This window comes from Dasypus novemcinctus, chromosome 10 (genome assembly GCF_030445035.2).
Source record: "Dasypus novemcinctus isolate mDasNov1 chromosome 10, mDasNov1.1.hap2, whole genome shotgun sequence".
Taxonomy (NCBI): domain Eukaryota; kingdom Metazoa; phylum Chordata; class Mammalia; order Cingulata; family Dasypodidae; genus Dasypus; species Dasypus novemcinctus.
The window spans coordinates 34469012-34475503 of NC_080682.1; the positions used below are offsets into that span (position 1 = coordinate 34469012).

General features: G+C 37.7%; 1 pseudogene; it reads right to left on the reverse strand.

Moving 5' to 3' along the window:
* Positions 1-4219: 4219 nt before the first annotated feature.
* LOC101424466 (olfactory receptor 5L1-like) lies at positions 4220-5160 on the reverse strand (annotated as a pseudogene).
* Positions 5161-6492: the final 1332 nt, after the last annotated feature.

Sequence of the window (6492 nt, forward strand, 5' to 3'; positions counted from 1 at the left end):
GTTTTCAAGGAATGGTGATTAAAATATATTATACATAAAATTCTTAAAGAAATTAAAGAAGAAACAGTTTATTAGGTTGTTATTCAAACATGTTTGAGGAACACTCAGTATGGGTTGATTTTTCCAAAGAAAATGGGAAGTTACCCATGAAGTAACTTCATATTTTAAGCTTTCTGTGAAGCTACATGTGAAGGCTAGAACTAAAAAATCAGGTTGTCTTCTTGCTAATAGCAAAATGACATCTTTAGATTCAATGCAGCCGTGTCTCAGTAAGATAGAGTGGCAGATACTTATCCTCAATCACATAGCATTAACTAAATATCCCTGAGACCTTAAAATGCCAAAGTAGGTAGGCACTGTATGTTCTGGAGAAAAGACTAAATTAATAACATGGTAAAATCCTGGGACTTAGGTAGCTTAAAGACTTCTTACATACAGGGAAGTTCAATATTGAAAGGTTCTCTGAGGAGAATAGAGGTTTGTATATCAATACTCTCCAGCTCGTGATTCCCAACATGGGTGATTTTGTTCTGCAGGGGACATTTGTCAATGTCTGGAAATATTTTTGCTTGTCATAAATGTGCAGGCAGGGGAGGGGTGGTACTGTCATTGAGTGGACAGAGGCTGTGGATGCTGTAAACCACCCACATGCAAAGGTTAGAAGCCCACAACAATTGCCCTGCCCAAAATGTCAGTAGTGCCAATGCTGAGAAACCTTGCGATAGTTGGAGAAGCAAAGGTGAAAGATTTTTCTCACCTTCATCATAAATGCAATTTTCCAGGTGATATTGAATTATCACCTTATTTAAAATATTTGAGGATAAATGCAGTGCCCTGCTTTCATTTTAAGCACATCATAATTTCCTTCTTTCAGTCAGTATGTATTCATTTATTTTATTGAGGTAATGAGTAGCTATTTGTGCCAGAAGAACTGAAATATTTCTAAATGGTAAATACATGACCCCTGACCTCAAAGATTTCTTTATAAGAAAAGTTAGTAATACTACATACTCCAGATTAACTCACCCCTGGTAGCAATTAATCCTCAGTTTATATTTAAGAAAACTGAGGTTAAAGCAATTAAGTATCTTGCTCAAAGTCACTAATCAGAGTCAAATCCTGGACCCAGTTTTTTAAGTTCAAGACAAGTGCTCTTCCGAATTCATCATAGCAACAAGGCTCAAAGTTGCATTTAAATAAGTGACTTTATTTAAAACGCAGACAACAAACACCAAATTATATTTGGGGATGAGAAAACAAATGCAGTATTGAGAGCATAGGAATGTAAGAAATGCAAATTATGATTTGATTTTTAAAAGATGGGATGGGTGTGTTAAGCTTGAAAATACCCTTACCCCCATAAATAACATATCTATTAATCACTGGAACCTGTAAATGCTACCTTATTTAAAAGAAGTTTTTTGCAAATATGCTTAAATTAAGTCTTTTCATTAGGGATATTATTTTGGATTATGTGGCCAAAATGCCATCACAGTGTTCTAATAAGTGAAAGGAATAGAGCAGTTTCATTCACACACACACATGCATACAGAGAAAATAGTTTTGTAAAGATGGAACAGAAAAATATTTGAAGATTCCTTGAATATTGCAGTGATAAGACTATAAGACAAAGAATGCCAGCAGTCACCTGAAGAATAAAGAAGAAATGCATGGAGTCTCCCTTGGAGACCCAAGACAGAGTGAAATCCTGCAGACACCTTGATGTTGGCTTAGTACACTGACTTCGGATTTCTGGACACCAGCAGTATGAAAAATAAATATCTATTGTTCTAAGCCACCAAGTTGATGGTAATTTGTTCAGGAACCAGAGGAATCTAATATAATGAGTAAGAGTTGGAAATGTAGAGAATGGTCAAAATAAAATCACAAAACACAAAAACATTAACAAAGTTTAGGAATTTGTAAAAGGTAGGATGAATTATCTGACGTATTTGTTTAACAAAGAATTAAGATGAAATACAGAGTTATTATTTTTGGGAAATGGATGTGGCTCAAGCAATTGGGCTCCTGTCTACCATATGGGAGTTCCAGGGTTTCATTCCCAGGGCCTCCTGGTGAAAGGCGAGCTGTCCCATGTGACAAGCTGGCCCAAGAGGAGAGCTGACCTGTGTGGAGTGCTGGCCTGTGTGGTGAGTTGGCCTGTTCATAGAGCTGGCACAATAAGATTATGAAACAAAAAGAGATACAGAGGAGAAACAATGAGAACTACAGCAGACCAGGGAGCTGATGAGGCACAGGAGATTGAGTGTCTCTCACTCTGGATGGTCCTAGGATCAGTTCCCACTGCTGCCTAGGAAGAGGACAAACAGACACAGAAGAACACAGAGAGCAGACAGCTAGTGCAAAAAAAGGGGATGGGAGGAAAAATAAATAAATGAATCTTAAAAAAGAAATACAGAGCATAAGTGAAAGTAAAAATAATATTAATAACAGCGGCTAGTGCATTAGTCAATTATACACTACTATACCCATCATTAAGAATGATTTCTCAAGATTTATTTTATTTTATTTATTTCTCCCCATCCTTTCATTGTTTAATTTGCTCTGTCTGTTCATTGTGTGCTCATCTTCCTTTCTTTAGGAGGTACAGGGAACTGAACCTGGGACCTTCTGTGTGGTAGGAAAGTCACCTGATCACTTAAGCCACTTCTTCTCCCTGCTCTGTTGTGTCTCTAATTATGTTTTTCTCCTTGTGTCCCTCATTGCATAATTTTTTGCATCAGATCACTGCCAACGTGTTGCACCAGCTTGTCTTCTTTAGGAGGCACCATGAACCAAACCTGAGACCTCCCACGTGGTAGGTGGTGTTCTGCTAAGGAAGAGACAGAAACTTTAAATGCTATGCAAAGGCAGTTTTATTCAACCAGATGATTTTGTGGTTATATCAAATAATTATAACACTTGAGTAAGCAAGAAAAGAAGAGTAATTAAAGACATAGTAAAGAATGAAAGTATTTACAACCACTCACCAGATTGGAGGAAAACACATTTGAATGCTCACATGGCTGGAGATCCCCTTGCCTACCCATCTGAGTTGCAATTAGAGAAACATCCAAGGCAGAGCATCCCCTCCTTGGTGAGGCTCCAACTGCCAGTTTAGGGACCATCCTTTTTAAAGGGTTCTGTACCTCAGAATTCCAATGAGCCTTGCAACTCATGAGGAATGACCTTATCAAAAGTAATTCAATCCATCCAGCCAGGAAGGTCAGCCGTCCACAGGAGAGATGCAGTGTCTCGAGGGATTTACTGTTCTATTCTATTCATGGTACACTGAATAGGAACATAAAGGTTTTCAGCTTTTAGTTTTACAGGGGATATAAACAAGATGTGTAAATATCATGTTTGGTGACCTGCTCCTTCTAAACATTTGTTTTTTGGGTAATAGATGATGGGATTGCCTGCAGAGCAGTATTATAGCATTCCAAAGGACAAAGGACAAGTTAATCATTCACAATTTTAGGCTAATACAGCAGACACTATTAATTAGAAAACTTATGAATTCATAATTCTTAATAATCATTTCCTTATAGTACATCAGGTGGGATCTCAATCACTTGAGCCATATCCATTTCCCATCACTAAGAATTAAATACATTATTTATATAATTTTCATTACAATTTAATGGGATAGATTGAGTATTATGTCCATTTTAAAGATGAGAAGTCTTTTTAATTTCAAAAAATTTAAACTTTACAATAAAAAATAGTAAAAAAGGGAAATAAGTAAAAATAACTAAAATAATACCTGAAAACTCAATTAAGCACATGAGAAATTCCTTCCAAATTTCCATGTATAATTATATAATATGACACAAAAGTATATTGATTCCCTAAAGAAAAATGACATCGATTCAAAACAACCAATTAGATGCATTAAGCACTGTGAAAATAAATGACCCTTTATGTGAATTTGTTAGAGATATATTGTTACCTAAATCAAAAACTTTAAGCTTAACATTTCTGTTCACAAAGCCCCTCAAAACACTTAGAGATTAGAGAAGAGAAACAAAGGTGGCAGACACATTTTCACTGTTCTATCCAATAAAGGGATTTTAAAATAAAGCTCGAAGACAAGTAGACATAAAAGAAGCATAAATAGACACCTAAATTTTAGTGTCCTTCCTTCTTTGCCATTTTATCTGCATCCATTAAAACACAAACTCCCCCTAGGAACTTCCTTTTGAAAACCTGAGACCAGCTAAGAAATTGGCTTTGCAGGAAGTAATTTCAATCTCACCACTTTCCTGAAAGCTTCCTTGACATCTTTATTTCTCAGGCAGTAGATTAGGGAGTTCAAAATGGGGATCACTATAGTATAGAACACTGTGTCCACTTTATCATTTCCAGATTGCAGTCAAAATTGGTCCTGAAATAAATAAAAAGAATTGTTCCATGGAAGACAACAATGGCTGTGAAGTGGGAGCCACAGGTGGAAAACGCTTTGTGTCTTCTTTTTGCAGAGTGCATCCTTAGGATGGTGATGAGAATAAACAAATAGGAGGTAACAATGATTGTAATAGAAATGATCCCATTGAAACTGGCCATAATAAACAACTGTTGTTCATTCATAAACACTTTGGAGCAGGCAAGAGATAAGATAGGGGGTAAATCACAGAGGAAGTGGTTAATCACATTTAATCTATACGATGGGCTATCGAAAGCTAAACATATGTGTATCAGAGAGCACACTGTTCAACAGAGAGCACAGAGTTCCATACAGAGCTTCTGGGACATGATCACCATGTACAGCAGTGGGTAACAGATGGCCACAAAGGAGTCATATGCCATCACAGCCAGCAGGATTACCTCTGTGATTACATAAGTACAAAATAAGTAGAGTTATACCGTGCAACCCAGAAAAGATATGGTTTTGCCCATGCTTAAGATATTGGCCTGGACTTTAGGCACAATAATGGTAGAGTAACAGAAATCCACAAACAAAAAGTGGCTCAGGAAAAAGTACATGGGGGTGTACAGCTGAGAGCTGGCCTGGATTACTGTGGTCTTGCTCAGTTTGCCCATCACTGTGACTCCACAGATGAGAAGGAAGACCAGGAAGAGAAAGACACTCTGCTCAGGGAGGTCTGACAAGCCCATGAGAAAGAACTCTAACACAAAGCAGCAGTTGCCCTTGTCCATTTGCCAATATATTTCATATTCATAAAAACACAAATTTTTTTTCTATCCCCTGGAAAAGACAAATAGAGGAAAATTATTTTATATTAACTTCAGCCAAAGGTAATCTTGATATCAAACCCTGTTTATATGAGCTATAAGAAAAATACTATTCTCCTGATTGCAGTTGTAGGCACTCTTGGTTCCTTGGTGTGGTGGTTTACCATCTTCATCTCCCTGTTAGCTGACCTGGATAAGTCCAACAAACAGGAGACTAGAAGTTGCAACTCTACTGAGGTTCAGAGCCCAGCTGGCACATGGCCAGTCCAGAGATTCAAGACACCTGAGTATACACCAACCCCAGTGCAAACCACAGGTTCAGTAAAAGTGACAGAAGAGGCATGTGTAGAAAGTTCACATCTGAGTCCAACTCCATCACATTCAGGAGCACGAATTCCAAAGTAGGACCCACTGACAAGGCACTGAACTCTAGAGCCATCTACCATGACCACAGAACCTGTGTGCTTCCATAACCCTCAGGAGCAGCAGTACCAGGGTTAAGCCCCTCTTGATTTAGAGGTGGAGTGAATATCACCATCCCCGGGTCCATAGGATGGAGGAATAAAATATGGGTTAGAGTGCATTTATTGGTATTCTACTCAAAAACTATTATGACTCTATCAGTGGAAGAAGTTGTGTCATTGATGTGGAAACAGTGGCCATGGTAGTTGCTGAGGGCATGGAGAGGGAAGAAGAGATGTGATGTGGGGGCATTTTCGGGACTTGGTGCTGTCCTAAATGATGTTGCAGGGACAGACACTGGACATTATATATCCTGCCATAAACCACTGAATTTACTGGGGGAGAATGTGTAAACTACCATGTAAATTTATCCATGCAGTACAGCAGTGCTCCAAAATGTATTCACCAAAAGCAATAAATGTGCCACAATGACGGAAGAGGTCAATGATGTGGGAGGAGTGGAGGGTGTGGGATGTGGAGTATGTGGGAAATTCTATATACTTTTTTGAAGATACATAGATCACAAAAAATGTTACATTAAAAAATATGAGGTTCCCACATACCCCACATTTTTTGTGATCGATGTATCTTTTTTAAAAAGATAATTTAACAAAATCTAAAAAATTAAGCACACCAGAGAGCTCAAATATTGAAGAAATAATGTTTGCCATCAATAATGAAGTGTCCTTAGTCATCAATCATAATTAAGATAATCTAAGCAAATTCATAAGGGACAGAATCCTCTACAGAGCAAAGCCCTTAGAAGATGGTCTGATGATATAACATTTGAAAGAACTCACCATATAAACCAATGGAAGTGGAGAGATAGAGTAA